General features: G+C 43.6%; 1 long non-coding RNA gene across 1 annotated transcript in view; it reads left to right on the top strand.

The window, feature by feature from the left end:
- The window catches only part of LOC133356927 (uncharacterized), a 61,736-nt gene extending 39,400 nt beyond the window's left edge, over positions 1 to 22,336 (top strand). The window contains exons 3-4 of the long non-coding RNA XR_009756914.1: positions 17,259 to 17,368; positions 22,040 to 22,336. This is a non-coding gene — a long non-coding RNA (uncharacterized LOC133356927). The remainder of the gene's footprint in view (positions 1 to 17,258; positions 17,369 to 22,039) is intronic.
- The last annotated feature ends 745 nt before the right edge of the window (positions 22,337 to 23,081 follow it).

Below are 23,081 nucleotides of genomic sequence, written 5' to 3'. Positions count from 1 at the left end.
TCCAAACTTCCGAATCACTGCCAGGCTCAGTTGTTTAAAATCATTTCTAACTTGGCATGGTAGTGACTTTACCCATGGTATAGATTCTTTATGTAAGCTCCGTTTCAACAAACTCGCTTTTTCATCCCGTCTCCTCAGCCCTCTAATCATTGCCTCCTCTTCTACTGTTGCGATATGTGTGTGTATATCCATGGATCAAAATCGGGAATTCTGACTAGAGCCTTGTCCATCAATTTAAGGGTTTTACAGTTGAATAAGTATTCCGAAAGTTGATCGCCGTCAGCGTCATCATCAAACAAGTTATCATCAGGCAATCTGTCACTTTCATCTGTGCTGTGTCGGGCGTGTTTCAGCGGCGTGCATTTTTTGTGTGTGCGCTCTGTGCCATGTCGCTCGTGTTGCCATTTCCCTTCAGTTTTTGCCTCTGCCCTTAGTGAAGCATGTCTTGGCGACTTTACTTTAACTTTTGTGCGATCAGTCCCTGGACTCTGTCCACGTACCCAAGAGTGTGATTTAATGTTACTTCCATATTTATTCTGTGGATCAACGTCTGTGAGTTTCGCTGGTGTCGCGAGCACTGATTTCTCCTCCCTCTCGAGGGTGTGAGGGCATTTCTCCTCGTTTATTAGAGACGATTTCTCTCCCGTTTCCTTTCCAAATTTTTCCTCATTCCACAATCCCTGTCTGTATGCCTGTGTAACGGGTTCCGGAGACACTTGTAGACGTAACTTCTTTATTACGATACAACACTCCCAACAGTCCAACTCTCCAACAGTCCTGATACTCTGTTACAGCCTAGGTACACAGCCTAGCTACACAGCCTAGCTACTCTACTCTGGCTATGCTCCGGACTCGCCCTCACAAGGTCGTAGAGTCGGGAGTTCCAGAGTCCCAGCGCTGGCTCTCGCAGCATCCCAGGGTCTTCAGATGGCTGGTCGTGGGTCTTGGGTCTTGAGTTACAACTGGGCCCCGATCGTCCAGGGAGCTCTCCTTTTATGCCTGGTCCAACGAGGGGTGGGGCCGTGTGCGCCACCAGACATCCCACAGAGCACACACAGCCCCCCCCCCCCGTTGGCGGCGCCCAGGGGATTAAGCGCCTGGGAACTCAACGCCTGGCGCCCAGAGGCTTAAGCGTCTGGACCCCCTGGGAACCCAGCGCCTGGCGCCCAAAGGCTTAAGCGTCTGGACTCGCCTGGGATCCCAGAGCCCCCAGCAGCCCCTCCCTTCTTATGTCACTACACCTGTGTGAGAAGGCATGAGTCCTGTCTTGCCTTCTCTGCAGTTTTTGCGTCGTGTTCACCTTCGTTACATTTTATCCAGTCAATTAGTTTCCCCCGAGGTGTGTTCGTGTTATCGATACAGCTCCCTTCCCATATGTCTCTCTGACTGTACTGCTTTGTAACAGATTGGTTGGTACGTTTTAATACGAGCTCCCAGTACCCTGTAACCCATTCAAAAATTATTCTTAATCCTAGCATCTCAAGTGGCAGGAGTTACTTTGACCTTTTCTTTCAGAGTGCATATAAAACAGTTATCTCACAGAGTGTGGTCAGTTTGACTCGAGCTATTCTGTTATTTTCTGATTCAGAGTGCGTACATCTAACACCATTTATCACAGGATGCAATCGGTTTGATACTATATTATCTTAATTCCACTGTCTTTGTTTCAACCTGCTATTCTGGGTTTTAACCTCAGAGGGCGTTTTTTTTTGTTTTGTTTTACGCCCGTTTACAATCACCATGCAATGTTCGATCACGATATTCTAGTTAACACGTAGTGATTCATTCCATCATCCATGCAAAACACTGTCTGCGAGAGATCCCGGACGAGCCACCCATTATGTTGTATGTGTTGGATTATGAAATTTTGATACAAATAATAAAAATTAATAATTTTCCAAAAAATGCGCAAATCGCATTATGTTAATGTGTGTATTAACATGCATAAATTATGATAATGTGTGTAATTATATGCATAAATTATGATAATCGCGGAGATAATCGTGGTAATTTATGCGGACGCTTGCGATTATGTTAATGTGTGCAGTTGTGATAATTAGGCTTAGTTTCGTTTATCCAGAGTTATATCAATCAGGATAACACGATTATCATGGATTAAACGTTTACCGATTATCTTAGTGTGTTTATGTTATTTTAGGTCTCCAGTTTCAGATCTCATCACAGGATACAGTTATCAAGAATAAGATAGTTTTGCATGGACTTGGAAAGAAGCACTCGAACAGTTGGTGTTAAGCAATTTTAATTCTAAACAAGCACATGACACTCTCTTATGCGAAAGCAGGTATACGTCAATAAATGCATGGGCAAGATTATGCAATTAACGAAAATGAATGACTAAAAATACTTCTTCATTGGCGAGATCATGCAGTTAACGAAAATGAATGACTAAAACATTTCTTATTCATGTAACTCGACGGCAGCAACTGCTTTGCACGATCCGTTGATATTGAACGCACCACCTCGAAATGGCAACCCTTTTTGAAACGCAAAGACAATTTTTTTTTAAGTCTTATTCATGTGCGTGCTGTGTGTGCGTTGTCCCCTCGTAATATTAATTGTGTCGTTAGCTTGTGTGGTGTAGGAGGATACAAACAGCGGCCAGAAGTTTTCTCTGGGTTGGGCGTGGCCGCCGCGAGCCCCCGCTGCTCCCTCTCTCTTGCGTGTCTCTGCTTGTGCGCTCTCTCTCTCCACTGGTGGATGACGAGTTGGCACGACGCTCGGTGACGCCCGGTGACGTCCGAGTCGTGCTGCTCTTGCGCTCTCTCTCCCTCTACTGCTAGATGACGAGTTGGCACGACGCTCGGTGATGCCCGGTGACGTCCGAGTCGTGCTGCTCTTGCGCTCTCTCTCTCTCCACTGCTGGATGACGAGTTGGCACGACGCTCGGTGACGCCCGGTGACGTCCGAGTCGTGCTGCTCTTGCGCTCTCTCTCTCTCCACTGCTGGATGACGAGTTGGCACGACGCTCGGTGATGCCCGGTGACGTCCGAGTCGTGCTGCTCCTGCGCTCTCTCTCTCTCCACTGCTGGATGACGAGTTGGCACGACGCTCGGTGACGCCCGGTGACGTCCGAGTCGTGCTGTTCTTGCGCTCTCTCTGCTTTGCACGCTTGGTCGACGCTTGGCGATCTCTGCCCTTTTACAGGTTGATTGCTTGTCGTCACTCGTCACTCTCTCTGCTCCGTGCTTCCCTTGTTCGTGCAGCTGCCAGCTTCACTCGCACTTAACTTTGTTCTGCGAGAAGCGACACCGGCTATCGGCATCGGTGTTTCGTTTCCTCACGACGCTCCGCCAGCCGGAGCACGGCTGAAACCCAGCCCCGACCCAGGTTGAACTCAGACTTCTGCGACTCGAACGACCCCTCCTCGTTCCATCTCTCCTCGAGGCACGATCTGCCCCCGCTCTCTTGCGAGCCCCGTCGCAACGCCGCGTCGCAAGCCGAGTTGCGAGACTGAGCGCGACTCGAACAGACTGCCCTCAGACTGTCACCATAATGACCCCTCGTCGTCCCATCTCTCCTCGAGGCACGACGCGCCTCCGCTCTCTTGCGAGCCCCGTCGCAACACCGCGTCGCAAGCCGAGTTGCGAGACTGAGCACGACTCAACCCAGACTGCTTGTTATGTGCGCCTGTGCCTAACTTAAAAACGTGACTCCCCTCTCTGTGCATTCCTTGCGAGCGGGCGACAAAACACAAACAGAGCGAGAAAAAGCAGACACCCCCGCGACCCCTCCTCGCGACCTTTCCTAACCCTCCAAGCATTCATGGGCCATCTGTTTGTGCTGCGGGGAGACAAAGACGGCCGTGTTTAACTCAAAACGTGAGCACCCTCTCCTCTCTCCGCGTCTCTTGCGAGAGAAAACAAACAGAATAAAAAAACAGATATCTTTGGAATGTCAGGCACCGATTCCCCCCTGTGACCTTTATGCTCCCTCCTTGCTTGCCAGACCCCGCTGGAAGACAAAGGTGGCTGAGGAGATGTTTGCAATACATTTATGTGGTCCTGTGTGTTACATTTATTCTTGAATTATATTTTATGAGTTCCTTCGGTCTTAGTATCGTGGTTATCATTCGTCTATGTTTAATGAATATTCGTAATGATCCTCGTCACATTATTATTTTGGGGCTTCGCCAAGTTTAGTTCTCCAGAGATTGGTGTTTTATTCTGAGTTATATTTTAATGTCCTGAGGTTAAGTGTAACTATGTTTCCACTTAAGCTTTCTGGAATTCGTACTCTTTAGTTTTTAGGAAGGGCATGTAGATAGGAAACATATAATTCTAAATAATATGTATGCGGTGAATAGAGTAATATAAGATAATTACTAATAAAAAAAACTTATGGTTTGTTGGTTAATTATCTTTGTTAAGTTTCTACTTTTCGGTAAGGAAAACGTTAAGAAAACGCGAGTTGCAACCGTTATTTACTCTGCACCTTATCTGTACATCTCCAGATGTCCTGGGAGGCTAGTCCATACATCTTTTTGTCCATCTGGATGTCTATGACCTCTCTGTGACCGAATTCTTATCATTTTAACCGCCCTCCATGTTTCATGGATTCCTGGTGTGCTTGTGAGGAGAAGTGAGTTGTTTTCATTGTTTAATTTAAAAAAAAGATATATAGATAATATAAAAAAATATATATAATAATTTTTTTTTGAATTGTTCTTAATAAAAAAAGGGTATAGACACAACAACACAACAAAGACTTTATGTACCCCTGTGCTGTTGAGATCGCCGCATGCCACCTCTGTGCTTGGTGGATTGCCATGCGTGTGTGGCCTGCGCTCACTTGCAGCGCTCGCTGGAAAAAACAAGACATCCATCATTGTTTCATGATTTCTACTTTTTTGCAATGTTTTTAATGCACAACTGGATTCAAGCTACTAACAGAGTGTAAGTCACCATCCACTTGAGAGGTGTGTGCGTTCCGTGTGGTCAACGAATCCTGGTTATTTCTTTGCTGTGAATTATTCATACTATGCAGTTTGCTTCACAACGAACGTTAAAGATCTCATGACGTCATTTGAAAAGAGGCCATTGTGTGCCAGCGTCAAGGTCCGATTTTGTCCAATTCGAAAAATGATCCAAAAATTATTCAACTGGGATAAGGTATAGCAATATCACTCACACTAGCGCAAGAATGCCTTACAACAGGGCCAGATTCTGAGTCACCTTGTGCCTCAGGGACAGCTGCCACTGGGGGAGCTCTTTCAATATTTGAGACCAGATGAGATGCAATTTGCTTATTTTGTGTGTAAAGAACTATGAGATGCTAACACTAAACTATTTTTCTTTTACCAGGTAAGGCACACTGAGCTATATAGCTCTTTTCCAGAAGCGACCTGGCCACAAATTATAGCTTAACGAAGTGGCTTATCATGCAGAAATTAATAGCAGTGAAATACTCTAAACGCGTGATGTTAATTCTAAATGTGGAAGAAAAAACAGGAGGACTCAGAGAAAATCCATGCGACCACAGGGAGAGAGAACATGCAAACTCCAAATATACAGGCGGCAGGGTCGGGATCGAACCCACGACCTCCTGCATACCAGGCGAGGGAAATAACATCTCCGAGTCACTGTGGCAACCCCAAAAAGAAGGGCAAAGACATATCATTGTCATTATGACTATCTGTGTGAGAGCTGTGCACGTTTCTGTGTGTGGTATGTGCTGCGCTGATTACCGCGAGGCAGTTGGTCTCCACTAGCTTCTGGCCCAAACCTTGTGTCACACGCTGGCGTGTTCTGCTCTGCAGGTGAGCCACCTTCTTGATCACGTGACTAATCTCAGAGCGGATTGCCATCACCTCCTTCTGACCTTGTGCAGCTTCTTCCAGCACGCGGGTGCACTCTGACATACGTGGGCACAGGGATTTTATCCACAGGTGCATTTCGGAGATTATGCAGAGAACATAATTTATATTGTGGTATTGTATTATTATTGTTTGCTTACCCAGCGTAGCCTCAGTCAGTCTCAAGATACTTTGTCTGGATGGTCCGACCAAGACTGTGGAGTCGGGGGTAATGTTGCTATGTATAATCCCAAGTGACTAATTTTCAGGTAATAATTCAGCATTGGGATGGTTAGTTAACGCCTCTTCTTACATTGCTTTGTTAGCTTACAGGATGAAACCAGATAACCTGGAGAAACCCCACACAGGACAGGGGTTGATCATAACTTCACACATAAAGGCATCAAAGTTGGGAATCAAACCCAGGTCCTTGCTGGGTTTACACAGCATACCCATAGTGCCTTTGTGTATAATACAAAATGTCACAATAACCAAATGTACTAACAGGGAAACCTCACTAGTGCGACCCCGTAGAATGCTGATTCTTTATAGCATTCCTTGTCCTGGAGAAAATGTTTACGAAAAAATGTAAGATCAAAACATCTATACTGTAAAGCACCTACAAATTTTTGTGAGAATACGCAGCAGTGCTGGCCGAGGAAATGTACCCACCCCCATCATTCTCTGATGCATGGCTCTCAGCCAACCAGACCCCACCCCCAGAGATTCGATTGGCTGCTACAAAATTCCACGTGATAAGCCACTTCATTAGGCTACAATTTGTGGCTAGGTCGCTTCTAAAAAAGATATATATAGCTCAGTGGGCCTTGTCTGGTAAAATAAAAAATAGTTGAGCTTAGTTTTATCACGATTTGTAGTCACAATTACATTTTTTAAAATCTATTTTTATTTTTTAAATGTCAATGTTAGTGAGATGAGAACTCACAAAAACAGGATAAAGTCTCTCAGGCTCCACCTAAAATAAACCTCACTGAGAATGACCGCGATTGGGAGTGCAGCAGCAGCTCCAACAACCTCGCCTCTCACCGCTGCCTTGTAGGGGTGCAGTAGAATGCACTCATGAGTACAGTACATCATACTTACTGATGTTATAATAAATTATTCTTATATTACTCATACAAAAGAAATAACGCTGTCGGGAACGCATCTGCATATATAGAATGGTATTATGACCCCATTTACCGCTTATTCGATGAGTGCTCACTTCTTCAGGAACGCATGTTCAGCGACAAGCGAGGTCTGCCTGTATGTATTTATTATGTACTAGCACTTGCCACACATTTGTGCAGGATATTACTTAAGTGACTGCAAATTATATGGATTCCTTGATGACACTCACTAGTAAATTCTAAATCAACAACAATATCATAACATCAACAATGTTGTGACATCTTCTTGGTTCTTTCGGTAAAGTCACGTAGAAGGGAAGTAATGAAATAATAAAAATAAAACATAATAAAATAAAATAATTCTCACGACGTTTCGGCTACAACGCAAGCAGCCGTCTTCAGGTGAAGAATGAGACACTACCAAGCTAGGAGCTTATATATAAGCTGGGTTGGAGGTGCAAGAAGAGCGCCTTAACAAAAAGAATGTGCATATGAAGAGGAATTTAGCATATTCATGGGAAATGCGTAGGAGGTGGGTGGGGTGGTTTCATAGTCATTATGCCCATGCATTATGCAGGATCAACAGCACCAAGGGGGGGTGCAGTAGCATTAACAAAGGAAAAGAATGTTAATAGTATGTAGCTGCAGTTACTAAACAACAACGTAGAAAACTAAAGTATAAACTACATAAAAAACTAAAGTATAAACTGCATAGCACCATCAGTATACTTACTATACTCTACAATAAGCTGAGTTACTAACAGCAAGTAATACATTACAATTCTACGTCGTAAAAATTATATAATATGCTTCCATCTAAACTTTATTCTCTTACATCACACGAGCATACACCATACTATATACTGCCATAGATAAACCCAACATTAAATTATATACTGTATTGCTATAAACCACCCTTATACATTTTAATATAACACTATGTATTATTCCACTCACCCTAATGTGTATCACACTGCTATATGTTTACTATACAATTACGATACTATATATTACTTTGTACATTGTATTAAGCATATAAATGTTATACTATTTGTTATTATACGCTGTACCATTGACCGTCGTGTCAATGGGTGAGTCGTGGGGGGGAAAACTTGCAGCGGAGCAAAGAATCCATTCCCTGCGGAGAATACAATGCCAGTGAGTGGAACGCGGTCTGAAAGTCACCGTAAACGTGAACACAATCAGTTAAGATCTGAAATGGTTTATTACGTCCTTCCAATGATTGCTAAGCCAGAATCCATCTTCTCGGTTAAAATTGTCTCTGTGTTTGTATATGTGGATCGCCTCATGAACAAATCTCTCATGATAGCCAGATGGTTTGCAGAGAACCTCTGTCTTGGAGAAGTCAATGTCATGTGAGCCCACTGAGTTGTAACAGTGATCTGCCACGGCTGAGGTGTTTGTCCTACCGTGTTTCAGGTCTGCTTTATGTTCACGGATGCGGTCCGAGACATGTCGTTTGGTTTCCCCAATGTAACTGCTACCACAGAGGCAACTTAGTTTCGAGACGCCAGGGTACTGTATGTCTGGAACCACATCTTTTACAGACGGTACCAGATCACGGATTTTATGTACTGTGTTGAATCGGACCTGGATCTTGTGTTTAATCAGGATTTTGGAGATCTTTTTTGTGACCCCAGCAATGTAGGGTAAGGTGATGGTCTTGAAAGGCTCCTCAACAGGATCCTTCTTGATGGTTGGAGTAATGGCTTTGCGGATTGTGTAGTCGGAGTAACCATTAGCCTTAAGAGCTTGGCAATGTGTTCCTGGTCGGAGATGCATTGGGCTCTATGATATAGAGTCTTGATGAGGGAATTCTTCTGGGATGGATGGTGGTGGGAATCCGGTTTTAGGTAAGCATCCGTATGGGTGGCTTTCCTGTAGACAGAGTGGCTCATTGAACCATCAGGTCTCCTTTTGATTAGGACATCCAAAAAGGGTAGCTTGCCATCTTTTTCGACTTCCATGGTGAATCTGATGGCTGGGTGTATGGAATTGATGTGGTCGAGAAATTGGTCTAGAGTAGGCCTGCCATGTGGCCAGATGACAAAAGTGTCGTCTACGTACCTCTTCCATAAGGTCGGGCGTAGAATGGCAGTCTGGATGGCGTCAGTCTCAAATTTCTCCATGAAGATGTTGGCTACAACCGGAGATAGGGGGGAGCCCATTGGGGTGCCCTCAGTTTGCTTGTAGAAAGTTCCATTCCAGGTGAAGTATGTATTGGTTAAGCAGTGGGTCACCAGGGGGGGTACCCCAGCATGCAGTCCTTGATGAACCAAGTCTTCAATGATTGCGATGGTGTCAGGTACAGGAACCTTGGTGAATAAGGAAACCACATCAAAACTGACAAGCAGGTCGTCTGGGGACAGGGCAATCCCCTTGATTGTCGATACCAGGTCAGTAGAGTTTAGTACCGCAGAGGTGGTTTTTCCAGTGAAAGGCCGTAGGATTTCAGACAAAAAACGAGCCAATTTATAGGTGGGGGAGTTGATAGTAGAGACAATGGGACGAAGAGGTGTATCTTCTTTATGTATCTTTGGCAAGCCGTATAATATTGGTGGTCTGGCTGCAGAAGGTTTCAACGAGAACTGTTTGGTCTGATCAATTAATGCGGTTGAATCAGAAATGATTTTGTTGGTTTTAGTGACGAGGCTGTTGGTGGGGTCTCTTTAGTTTTTTATGTAGTTTATACTTTAGTTTTCTACGTGGTTGTTTAGTAACTGCAGCTACATACTATTAACATTCCTTTCCTTTGTTAATGCTACTCCCTGCACCCCCCCTTGGTGCTGTTGATCCTGCATAATGCATGGGCATAATATGACTATGAAACCCCCCCCCCCACCCACCTCCTACGCATTTCCCATGAATATGCTAAATTCCTCTTCATATGCACATTCTTTTTGTTAAGGCGCTCTTCTTGCACCTCCAACCCAGCTTATATATAAGCTCCTAGCTTGGTAGTGTCTCATTCTTCACCTGAAGACGGCTGCTTGCGTTGTAGCCGAAACGTCGTGAGAATTATTTTATTTTATTATGTTTTATTTTTATTATTTTATTACTTCCCTTCTACGTGACTTTACCGAAAGAACCAAGAAGATGAATCCCTGCAGTCACGAAAGCTTTAAATCGAAAATGTTGTGACATTATCAACAGTAATAATGTTCATATCAACATCAACAACAATAATATATAAACATCAACAACATATTAAAACAAATATTGTTAATAGTAACAGTTGTACAACTATTTTACAACCACAAATAAAGCCACACTATAACTACAACCATCAACCACAACTACAGAGACATAACCACAATAGCCGCAATATAACCACAACTATATCCACAACCTGCATCTTAAAAACTATAGCCACATTGCAACCACAAGTATAACCACCACAGAATCACAACCACAGCAGCCAAAATATAACCACAACCACAATTTAAGCACAACCACACCAGGCACATTATAACCACAACACATTATAACCCCATTGAGACCACAACATAACCACAACTTTCTAAGCACAACCACATAACTTCAACATTACAACAACAGTTACATTACCAAAATCAAAACATAACCACCACATAAGTATAACTATAACTACCACATTACCACCAGAACTACAATATATCCAGAACAAAATATCCACAACATAACCACAACCCAAATAACCATAACCACAACCACATTATAACCACAACCATGATAACCTAACCAAAACCATAACCATATTCTAACAACAATAGGAGCATATAATCCCAACCAAAACTACATTTTAACCACAACCATAATAACCACATTATAATCACTAACAAATTATAAACACAACCATCACATTATAACCATCACCACGTTAAATAATCACAACCAGACACATGCTATCCACAACCATAAGCTTATTCAAAACACAACCATAACTAAATTATAACCACAAACACATAAACAAAAACGTAAACATATTTTAAGCACAACCATAACCACAACTACCACATTATAACCACAATAATGAGCACATTATAATCACGACCATAACCATATTCTAACCACAACCATAACCATATTATAATCACAGCCATAACCAGAACCATGGCGTGTGTGGTGGAAGAAGCGCTGACGAATTTCCATGCCAAATCTGGACAATCCCAACTCAACCTAAGCGCAAATGGAGAGGACACAGGCATTGACTAATAAATGTTTTACCTGTTTCAGCACATTCGTTAACAATAATAAAGAAATGTCACATTAATTTATAATGCATCTTCACAGACCTTTTATACAATTTCCTGGGAATGTCCTCGGCAAGGGAAATTGTTTATATTTTATGGATTTTGTTCTCCCACACAGCGTTTGGGAGTTCAAGAGCATGATAGATAAATGAACGGATATACAAATGTAAATTATATATATGTAGAAGTAATTGGCCCTTATTGGTCATATTGTGCTGTATTATATGGCTCCGGTCTCGCTCAACTCTTTGGACTCACAGGACTGTGTACTCCCTTGAATCACTGTGCGATGTTGTAAGTACTCTTGACGTATGACATTATGGCATGGCATGTGTGTCCTGTAACATTATTACTCCCAATACATGGTACTGTACTATTTGGTAGTGACATGGCCCAGCAGGACGTTTGGTGCTTGTTGCAGAGGTTCATGGTTTGAACCTAGCAGGCCACCCTGGTTGATACTGCGGTGTGCCTTCATGGTATATTACCACACACCATCTGCTTAATTTACAGTGGACGTTAAAAATCCTCTAATGTAACTCGAAATGAGTAGGCCATGTGCGCTGGCATCATAGTAAAACATATATTTATAAATTCCCAAAATTACGGAGTGAATTACTCCATTGGAAAATACATATCAAGAATCTCCCCGACTGACAATACGAATGCCTTCTTGCAGGCGAGGTGCTGAGTCACCTTGTGCTCCAGAGACTGCTGTCACTGGAGGGTACCCTTAAAGTATTTGAGATGAGATGTAAGGTGCTTCTCATGTATTAAAAGCTGTGAGACACCCCGGCATAAAGAAAGCTACTCTAAAGCAAATTATTATTACGACCTGTGCATAAACATCTGCATGTTCCATACCACGTGTATACCTGGGGACAGTGGGCCAATAGGATCTGGGCTCCATTTGGCAGAAGGAGTCGTATGACTTAGACGACTGGGTGTTGCGTGACCGATCAAGTCTAGCACACAAGACCTCTTAGAGATGCACGCCAGCAACCGCTTACGGCAAAGAGAGAAAAACAAGTTCAAAGAATAACACTGTAGTTATAAATGCAATGTCCATATGTATGTCTAACTTCTTTCGCACCGTACGTAGCCAACCGTGCTAATTGGAGGTGCAAACATGCAATATATACATTTACAAATAATGTAGTGCCCTCAAGTCGAATAGGTACTATCTTAGTAAACCTGCTCATCACCATTATCAGCCATGCCCAATCCACTGCCAGATGAATACCTCCCCATGCCACTGCCACCTCTCAGGATCCTGCACTGCAGGAATCCATCCAGCACCAGCACGCGAATTGATTATATCACTCCATCACTCCATCTCCTTGATCGCATTCCATTCCTTCAGTGCAACTCCATTGTGATTCTTAACCATCGCTCACTTACCCCTTCTCGTCAGGATTATATCCTGCCCGAGCCCAATTACTTTTTAAAATAACACTTTTCTTACTAGTTTTGATGTTAGTTAAAACTGTTAAACGAATTAAAAAAAATTACGACTGGAAGGAATGCAAAGTTCTGTGCTCAATTGCAAAAAAACACCATGGAATATCTGGCAATCCATTCAGGCAGCAGTAACTAGGCTTTTCCTCAACAAGAGCAGTGCATGTATAAGACGAGTGAGTTGTGTGCATGAACACAACGGGGTGGTGACATGGCCCAACAGGAGCGTGTCCGCCGCTTGTTTCAAAAGGTTTGCGGTTTGAATCTGGCAGGCCGCCCTGGTTACTCATTTGAGTTTATTAATCATATAAATAGTCTGATCTCCGATAACGCATAGTTTTCATAACGCGAATTTTATGTAATGCAATGAATATATTAGGGAACACATTTTTACAATGCGGAAGCGAATTGGAGATAACGCGATTGAGTGAATGGAACTACTTTGCACGAGTAGGAATAAGTGGTTGTACGGCTACCTCGGCGAAGCATTATCGCACAAGGCGGAATGCTGCTGGATGCTTCTAGATGCTATCCACGCACCTCAGTGTTTGTTCGGCCTGCGTACGCATCTCACGTGTTATCGCTGACTGTGCTTTATCCTATGTTATATTATCTATTATAATGCCATTTTTCTATAACACGGTGTTCTGCAGGAACGCAACTACCACGTTATAGGAAAATAGACTGTATACGCTATCTGCTTCACAGTGGACGTTAAATATCCCCTGAAACAATTTGAAATGAGGTCATTGTGTGCTGGCAAGTCATGGTTCAAATTTGGGAAATGACCCACAAATTACTCAATTGAGATACCCATAGGAACATCGCCCTCTACCGGCAGACTAATATCTTCTTGCTGGTCGGTGCGGAGTCCTCTTGTGCCACACGGGGACAGCTGCTGCTGGTGATGCCTTTTTCAATTTGCTGAGATGTGATGCAAATTGATTAAAAAAGGACTTGTGCCTTCCAAAAGGTATCTATTTGATGTTTGAATATCTTAACATCTGTTTTATTGCCAGAAAGGGTAAAACCTATTCTTATGTTTCATCATTGTTGATCCTGGTAAAAATGTCCTGTAGATATTAATGCTCGACCAGAGATATACGTGTTCTGATACTTGCATTGTCCTTGTAATGTGTACCTTTTGGTGTTCTCTGGTCTAAAACTGCTCAGACAAGGCCAATCAGTTTCAAGGACAAAGAATATATTATCAGAGCATGTTTGTTTGCATGTTTTGCCACAAGTATTTGTGGTTAATATAGACTTGATCCCTTGCAAAAGGTATCTATTTGGTGTTGGAATATCTAAAAACCTCCTGGTGTATTGCCAGAAAGGGTAAAACCTATGATTATTTTTCATTATTTTTCATTATTTTTGATACTGGGCAAAAAGGTCCCATAGATATGATGCAAGTTGCTTACTGCTTGTAAAGCGCTCTGAGTCACCCCGGTGTGAAGGGGGCACTCTATTAATAATAAACCAGTGTTGCAGTGTGCTACGCTGTACTGCTTGATGCGCTGACATACTTGCTGTAAGGCTTCAGTGCGCAGCAGCGTTTCTGCTAGGACACTCTCCAACTCTGCCAGCTGCTTCCGCTCAACACCAAGCAGCAGGTCCACTTCATCTGGACCCTACAGTCCCAGCCAGACCAAGAGAAGAGTTCATACAGTACATGCATTCAGTGAGCTCCCAGCACTCTGAGTACCAGTGTACATGGTAGGGTTGTTAAACAGTAACCAATAAGCCTGCAACCATTTTCAGAATCAAGTACCACTATGGGAACCTCATTTGCCAGTAAAAATATGATAATTGGTTTTTAACCCTTCTATCTGGCAACAAAAAAGGTGTCAGTTTTGTTGCCAGATAGAAGGGTAAAAAACCAATTATCAATCAAGTATCAGTTCTGAAAGTCAGGGAGTGGTTATCGTTTCCAGTCGGGTTATTGGTATGAAGAGATGGGCGCACCCAAACTTTACCCACCACACGCAGTCTGCCCTTGGACTGTGCTGTACAACATTTACATTACTGGCTGGGCAGAGGCAGTAGGGGGGGGGGAATTCGAGAGACTTGCACCGTTGTTTCAACTGCCATAGAAACAAACTGGTGACCTTAGGATCATCGCAAATCCAGTGTGCTAACCATTACACTGTGGCAAATCACCCACACGCTCACTCACCGAGCTACACGCTCACCTGTACACACATTCACTCAGGACCGCAGCTCACAACACTTCTCTTTCTGCTTCTTCTCTTTTACTGACCCCATGCATAAAACATCAAGGTGCCTTACAATGGGGGGGGGGGGGGGGGTAAGAAGTGGCTAAGTTAAAATTCGAGATGCTTTCTTAAAAGATAAATATTTTTAGGGGGGACCTGAAGGCCCAAACTGAACTAGACTCCCTGACCAACTTTGAGACAGAGTTCCAAAGTCCAATGGCCACCGAAGCAAAATCCCGGTCACCCATGGACCACTTTGAGCTTTCTTCTCGCGATACAGAGATCTAAATCAGCGATTCTGATGATGCAATTTACATGAAAGTGACGCTTCATAGTGGACGTTACAATTCCCGCTGATGGCATTACTACTATAATAGCCCAGAAATGTGTGTAATGCACGTGACGTCACTCCACATACCCCCTCCCCCTTCATTAATAATAAAATAATCATGAGCGGGTGGATTTTTACACTCGCGCGGAAGGCCGAGTGGAAAGATAGTTTTTTCGCAAAGTTGCTTCAAATATGACGTTTCTTTACAGAAAGTAAAAAATAAATATACGCAGCAGTGCTAAATCCGTACGTGACGTCACTGCAAAAGAGACACCCCCCCCTCATTCATAATCATGAGCGGGTGGATTTTTACATTCCCGCAGGTTGATTGGAAATAATTTGTTTTACGCAAATTAACTTTAAATTTGACGTTTCTTTATTGAAATGTAATCAAATCAATATTTATACGCAGCAACAAAGTGTATTTGGTGTCTTTATTTATTTCTTCAGCACTTGAAACAAAAGGTAAGTCTAATTTTTGCTTCTAAATTATTATAAAAGTAGCCTATAGCCCGTCCAAGGACGGGTGTATTGCAGTTAATCTGAAATATTCAATCCAAAATAAAGACCCGCTCATGATTATTAATGAGGGGGTGGGGCCAGGGTCCACATGAGTGACGTCATCATACCATGATTATTGATGAAGGGGGGGAGCTCCATGTGGAGTGACGGAATCCGCTCATGATTATTGATCAGGGGGGGAACTCCATGTGGAATGACATCATCCACTCTTGATTATTAATGAGGGGGTGGGTGGCGTGGTCCACATCAGTGACGTCATCCGCTCATGATTATTAATTAGGGTGTTTGTGTCCCGCGCGTGACGTCACTCCACATGCCGCACCCCCGTCATTAAGGTAGAGCAGAATTATTATTTGTTGCAAATTCGCTTTAAGTTTCACGTTTCTTTATTTAAAATAAATCTAATAAATAATTCTACGTGGCAACAAATTGGATTTGGGGTCTATATTTTTTCCTAAGATAAGTCTAATTTATGCTTCTACATTTTGGTTAAATAGACATTTCTCGGTGATTTTCCAGATATTGTATTGCAATCCAATTTATTTGCACCCCAGCGACCGAAAGCAGAAAATAATAAAGTATCAGAGCAGTGAATTAGAACAAATTGAAGGTCAGTTATATACAGTGCTACAGTGAAATGCAGTGAAGTGTTGTATGACATAATTTCGTGCAAGATTCACTGCCATTTAATTAACACAAGATACAATTATACTCTGCTAATTTTTTTCGTAAATATTACAGCTTCCGTCCTAGGATGGGCAAAGAATCTAGTTTGATAAGAGTAGGCCAATGTGTGTTGCTGTCATGGTTAAAATTTTCCAAATTCACAAATGACCGACAAATTCCTCAATTGGCATTCCACAAAGCAACATCACAACATGTAGCTACTGCAGACTACTGTATGTGCTGTACTGCGCCTTCGTGATAGCCTTGCGCTGTAAGCCTTGCGATTTTACACCTCCCCCTTTTATATCGTTTAGAAAATACGTTGCCACTTCATTATCAACACCACCGCTACCCGACTAGCGTTGCCTCAACCCACACTCATGTCGCTGACAGCATCGTCTGCCCTTTCTCGTAACCGTCGCCTCTCAACCTTCACCTCCACCTAACCCTGTACACAAACTACTTTGCATCGCGCATAAAGAAATGTTCTGTACTGTACTATGGAGTACAATATAGTAATTACGCATGATATTTTAGTGATTTTATTTTCATAATGTACTGCTAATAATGTTTTAATGTTTACTGCCGAAACTAGTATTGAGTGTAGTATTTTTAGTAATTGAATGTAATGTTGCGGATACGTCTAGGATGAAGATGCACGCATTAACACGGCTTCAGCATTGTTTAGTCCTCGTGGCAAAATTGCGTTGATTTACGTCATTTCGGTATTCGTTGTCGCACATTTAAGGAAAGCATCCTCGACAACTAAATTATTATTATTCAAGACTTACCACCTCACGTGTAGGTCGTCGCGATCGCATGCTAGAAGCTTGCACATTTGCCTGTTTCTCATTACGAACGTGTCCCAAGGCCTTGTTCAGATCACCTTGAGTGTGGGCCAAGGCAACTGCGTGCACGGACAGTGACCCACACTCGGTGCGGAGACGTGCCACCACCCCACGCACCTCGCGGCTGTACAGGTACATGTGGCGCACACTCACATTCACCTCCACCTGTCAGGACAGAAACAAGAGTTAGGGACAAGAACATTTTTATTATTGTTACACTTCCTGACCCAGAAAATCCTAAGTCTCAAGAATATTTTTAAAGAGGGTCATGCCATTTTTTTGGCAGCAGGAGGGGATGATGATTGCATGTGTCATCCGAATTCAGTAATTTTGCAAGTAATTTCCAGCATTGGGATAGATGAGCAATACATGTTCAATTGGAAGGGGTTTTTTTATTTTATGGGAGGAAATCCATGTGTAGTGAGTCCAACTGAGTTGCAGAAGTTCTTCTTCAGAGGCAACACAGTGCATCGCACGCCGTGCTCTGCTAGAGCCGGCATCACTCTGCAACACACACGATGCTGTCCGGCACCATACAGTGACATCCCCAATGTCACTCACTAAACATGTGTAGAGTAGTATGACGACATGACATCATGAGCGCTGTGAGGCGCAATGACGTCATGTCACGGGAAATACTTAAGGGGGACCCCGTGGCGAAAGCGGGGTCATTGTGGGAGCCCGGGATGGTGAGCGTCTTAAGAAGGTCTCTCCTGCTCGTGACCGGACGGTGTTGGCTGATCCCCCGTCCGGGTTCTACGAGTAGGAGAGCCGAAGATACAGCCAGGGGTAGGGCTCAGAGAAGTCTGCAAGAGCCGGTTAAGATTACGTGGGGTGCTGCTCTCCTCGGTCGGGTGGTGTTGGATAAGCCCCCATCCCAACTCGAGTGAGAGGCCAAGAGATAGCCCAGGCTAGGAATAGATAGAGCCTGACGTCCGCGTCAAGGACTGAGTGTAGGGACACCTACCTCTGGTGTGTTTTGTTACCTCTGTGTTAATAAACTGGTGCAAGCCCTTACTAAGAGTTCAGTCTACGAGTCGTCCATGTACAGCAGGTGGAGAACATACACACTCCTCAATTAAGCCCACAAATCAACTATGCATCATAACGCTGGCCGTGGAAACCTAAGTTTATGAATAAGATAATTGACGTGGCTCAGCGGTAGTGCATTTGCCACTTGTTGCAGAGGTTTGCGGTTCTATTCCGACAGGCCGTCCTGGTTAATACTAAGATGTACGAGCCGTAAAATAAACGCCATCGGCTTCACAGGGGACATCGAATATCCCGTTTAACACGTAGGCTTTCACGACGAATATCATCCATAAGAGGTTTGTTTTGTTAGATCGTGTAAATATATGTGTCGTTAAAATCCACCACCACCCGACACAGCCAACTAGTAAGGGTTGTAATGTAAACAGAACATGCCAATTTGTCACTAGTACAGCACACTGGTGTGTTGGAGAGCCAAGCCACAACATTTACAATCTGAGTACGATGTTTTGCCAGTATTACAACTAGCTTCATCAGGCGACAGACAGATTTGTGGAGAAGTCCACCTGTTTTGTTCCTTATATAGAGGCGTAGATGTGGTGACCACACTTCACGCTCTTGCGTAAAGTGGAGGCGGGGCGATTAATGAGTCAACGTACATTATGCATGTGCATTATACGAGCCCTTTAATCTTGTCCTTCCAGTCCATTGTGTGTATTAAAATAGCCGTATCAATGACAATACTAGATTCTATCAAAAAAATATATATATATTTTGAAACAATCTTTTTTATATGTTATGTTTCGGCTTGGGTCTAATTGTCAACGCTCAACTTACGTAGGCTGTAATTGACCACGGTCCCTTACATTATGGCAAGCCTCGGGGCCACTTCCTGGAGTTGGGGAGTTCTGCCATTACTCATACGGTACATTTCATTAAAGCGTGTTTAAAAAAAAGTATTTTAAAATATTACTTATTCAAAAGAAGTTTTAGCATCTGTATTATTAGTGCTGTTACCAATACCTCAATGAAGCCCTCATATATTGCTCATACATGTGCAATAATACAGGTCGACGACAAGCGACTGTGTTCATTCAGACGCTGTCTCCCCGACAGACCTGTTCTTCACCTGAGGACGGCTGCTTGCGTTGTGGCCGAAACGTCGTGAAAATTGTATTTTGATAATTGGTTCTTTACCCTTCTATCTGGCAACAAAACTGACACCTTTTTGCAAGGAGTCATGTTTGCATAGACCGCAATACCTGCAGTCATAATACAAACAAAAGAACATAACTCTGATAATGTGCACTGTCCTTGAAGTTGATTGGTCCACACCCGAGACAGCTTTCCTTCGAGCCTAGTCTCATATGGGTTGGACCAGATGACGCCAAAAGGCGCACAACTCAAGGACAATGCACCATCAGAGTATGAGAGCTCGGGGCAAGCATCTACACTATGGGGACCTCATTTGCCAGTAAAAATATGATAATTGGTTCTTTACCCTTCTATCTGGCAACAAAACTGACACCTTTTTGCAAGGAGTCATGTTTGCATAGACCGCAATACCTGCAGTCATAATACAAACAAAAGAACATAACTCTGTCCATGAGTTGTGCGCCTTTTGGCGTCATCTGGTCCAACCCATATGAGACTAGGCTCGAAGGAAAGCTGTCTCGGGTGTGGACCAATCAACTTCAAGGACAGTGCACATTATCAGAGTTATGTTCTTTTGTTTGTATTATGACTGCAGGTATTGCGGTCTATGCAAACATGACTCCTTGCAAAAAGGTGTCAGTTTTGTTGCCAGATAGAAGGGTAAAGAACCAATTATCATATTTTTACTGGCAAATGAGGTCCCCATAGTGTAGATGCTTGCCCCGAGCTCTCATACTCTGATGGTGCATTGTCCTTGAGTTGTGCGCCTTTTGGCGTCATCTGGTCCAACCCATATGAGACTAGGCTCGAAGGAAAGCTGTCTCGGGTGTGGACCAATCAACTTCAAGGACAGTGCACATTATCAGAGTTATGTTCTTTTGTTTGTATTATGACTGCAGGTATTGCGGTCTATGCAAACATGACTCCTTGCAAAAAGGTGTCAGTTTTGTTGCCAGATAGAAGGGTAAAGAACCAATTATCATATTTTTACTGGCAAATGAGGTCCCCATAGTGTAGATGCTTGCCCCGAGCTCTCATACTCTGATGGTGCATTGTCCTTGAGTTGTGCGCCTTTTGGCGTCATCTGGTCCAACCCATATGAGACTAGGCTCGAAGGAAAGCTGTCTCGGGTGTGGACCAATCAACTTCAAGGACAGTGCACATTATCAGAGTTATGTTCTTTTGTTTGTATTATGACTGCAGGTATTGCGGTCTATGCAAACATGACTCCTTGCAAAAAGGTGTCAGTTTTGTTGCCAGATAGAAGGGTAAAGAACCAATTATCATATTTTTACTGGCAAATGAGGTCCCCATAGTGTAGATGCTTGCCCCGAGCTCTCATACTCTGATGGTGCATTGTCCTTGAGTTGTGCGCCTTTTGGCGTCATCTGGTCCAACCCATATGAGACTAGGCTCGAAGGAAAGCTGTCTCGGGTGTGGACCAATCAACTTCAAGGACAGTGCACATTATCAGAGTTATGTTCTTTTGTTTGTATTATGACTGCAGGTATTGCGGTCTATGCAAACATGACTCCTTGCAAAAAGGTGTCAGTTTTGTTGCCAGATAGAAGGGTAAAGAACCAATTATCATATTTTTACTGGCAAATGAGGTCCCCATAGTGTAGATGCTTGCCCCGAGCTCTCATACTCTGATGGTGCATTGTCCTTGAGTTGTGCGCCTTTTGGCGTCATCTGGTCCAACCCATATGAGACTAGGCTCGAAGGAAAGCTGTCTCGGGTGTGGACCAATCAACTTCAAGGACAGTGCACATTATCAGAGTTATGTTCTTTTGTTTGTATTATGACTGCAGGTATTGCGGTCTATGCAAACATGACTCCTTGCAAAAAGGTGTCAGTTTTGTTGCCAGATAGAAGGGTAAAGAACCAATTATCATATTTTTACTGGCAAATGAGGTCCCCATAGTGTAGATGCTTGCCCCGAGCTCTCATACTCTGATGGTGCATTGTCCTTGAGTTGTGCGCCTTTTGGCGTCATCTGGTCCAACCCATATGAGACTAGGCTCGAAGGAAAGCTGTCTCGGGTGTGGACCAATCAACTTCAAGGACAGTGCACATTATCAGAGTTATGTTCTTTTGTTTGTATTATGACTGCAGGTATTGCGGTCTATGCAAACATGACTCCTTGCAAAAAGGTGTCAGTTTTGTTGCCAGATAGAAGGGTAAAGAACCAATTATCATATTTTTACTGGCAAATGAGGTCCCCATAGTGTAGATGCTTGCCCCGAGCTCTCATACTCTGATGGTGCATTGTCCTTGAGTTGTGCGCCTTTTGGCGTCATCTGGTCCAACCAATATGAGACTAGGCTCGAAGGAAAGCTGTCTCGGGTGTGGACCAATCAACTTCAAGGACAGTGCACATTATCAGAGTTATGTTCTTTTGTTTGTATTATGACTGCAGGTATTGCGGTCTATGCAAACATGACTCCTTGCAAAAAGGTGTCAGTTTTGTTGCCAGATAGAAGGGTAAAGAACCAATTATCATATTTTTACTGGCAAATGAGGTCCCCATAGTGTAAATTGTATTTTATTATGTTTTATTTTTATTATTTTATTATTTCCCTTCTACGTGACTTTACCGAAAGAACCAAGAAGAAGCGACTGTGTCTCCGTCTGTTTATTTCTTCGTTATATGGACAGCTCGCGTTCCGCTCTCTCGGACGTTCCGCGGCGCGTCGCGTGAGCTGGCGTCCCGCTTCCCCGCTCCCGCGCACCGCTGGCAGACGGCGCGCTGGGAGCCGTCTCCGCGTCGCCACGTGGCCGATGGCTCACGGAGACCCGCGACGTGGTCCAGCTTCCAGCTCTCACCAACTGACCTCGAGCCCCTTCCGGCTCTCCATTATATCCCCTTCCCGCGTCACCCAGACTCTGCCCTTCACCACACCCCTTGAGAACTTTCCAGATAATACCACCCCCTAGCGCCCGCGGGCTCCACCCTTGAACCCTTCCCCCGATGGCTCGTGTCGCCTGGATGGGTTAGGGGCTGGGGCGGCGAAGCCCCAGCCTACGCTCGCATTACACATGTAAGAATTAAAGCTGTTGGGAATGCATCCCCATATATACAATTGTCTAATGAACTCCTTTATGCGCCGATTTGATTAGTGGCCACTTCTCCAGCATACACATTTTGAGCGCTAAGCAAGGTCTGCCTGTACAATAATTTTCACTATTATTATTCAAGCACACAAATACCTCTCTAGACGTGGGCAGCATGGCTCGACCTCTGGTCTTGCTCCGTGAATTGCCGGCATTCTCGCAGACGCCCCATGCCTCACTGCATGCAGCTAAAGACATGGCTGTACTCTCCAATTGCTGTCAAATGAGAAGAGAGTTTAAGACACCATGAAGCACTTTTCTTGACACTGCAACACCACCACACCATCTTGACTAGTTTTACCGTGTCAATGACCACATATGCCAATGCAATTTATATACAGTGAGGGAACAAAGTATTTGATCCCCTGCTGATTTTGTATGTTTGCCCACTGACAAAGAAATGATCAGTCTATAATTTTAATGGTAGGTTTATTTGAACAGTGAAAGACAGAATAACAACAACAAAATCCAGAAAAAACGCATGTCAAAAATGTTATAAATTGATTTGCATTTCAATGAGGGAAATAAGTATTTGACCCCCTCTCAATCAGAAAGATTTCTGGATCCCAGGTGTCTTTTATATAGG

This window comes from Lethenteron reissneri, chromosome 56 (assembly GCF_015708825.2).
Source record: "Lethenteron reissneri isolate LAM-NWPU_2019-01 chromosome 56, ASM1570882v1, whole genome shotgun sequence".
Taxonomy (NCBI): domain Eukaryota; kingdom Metazoa; phylum Chordata; class Hyperoartia; order Petromyzontiformes; family Petromyzontidae; genus Lethenteron; species Lethenteron reissneri.
This window is presented reverse-complemented; position numbering and strand designations above follow the sequence as displayed.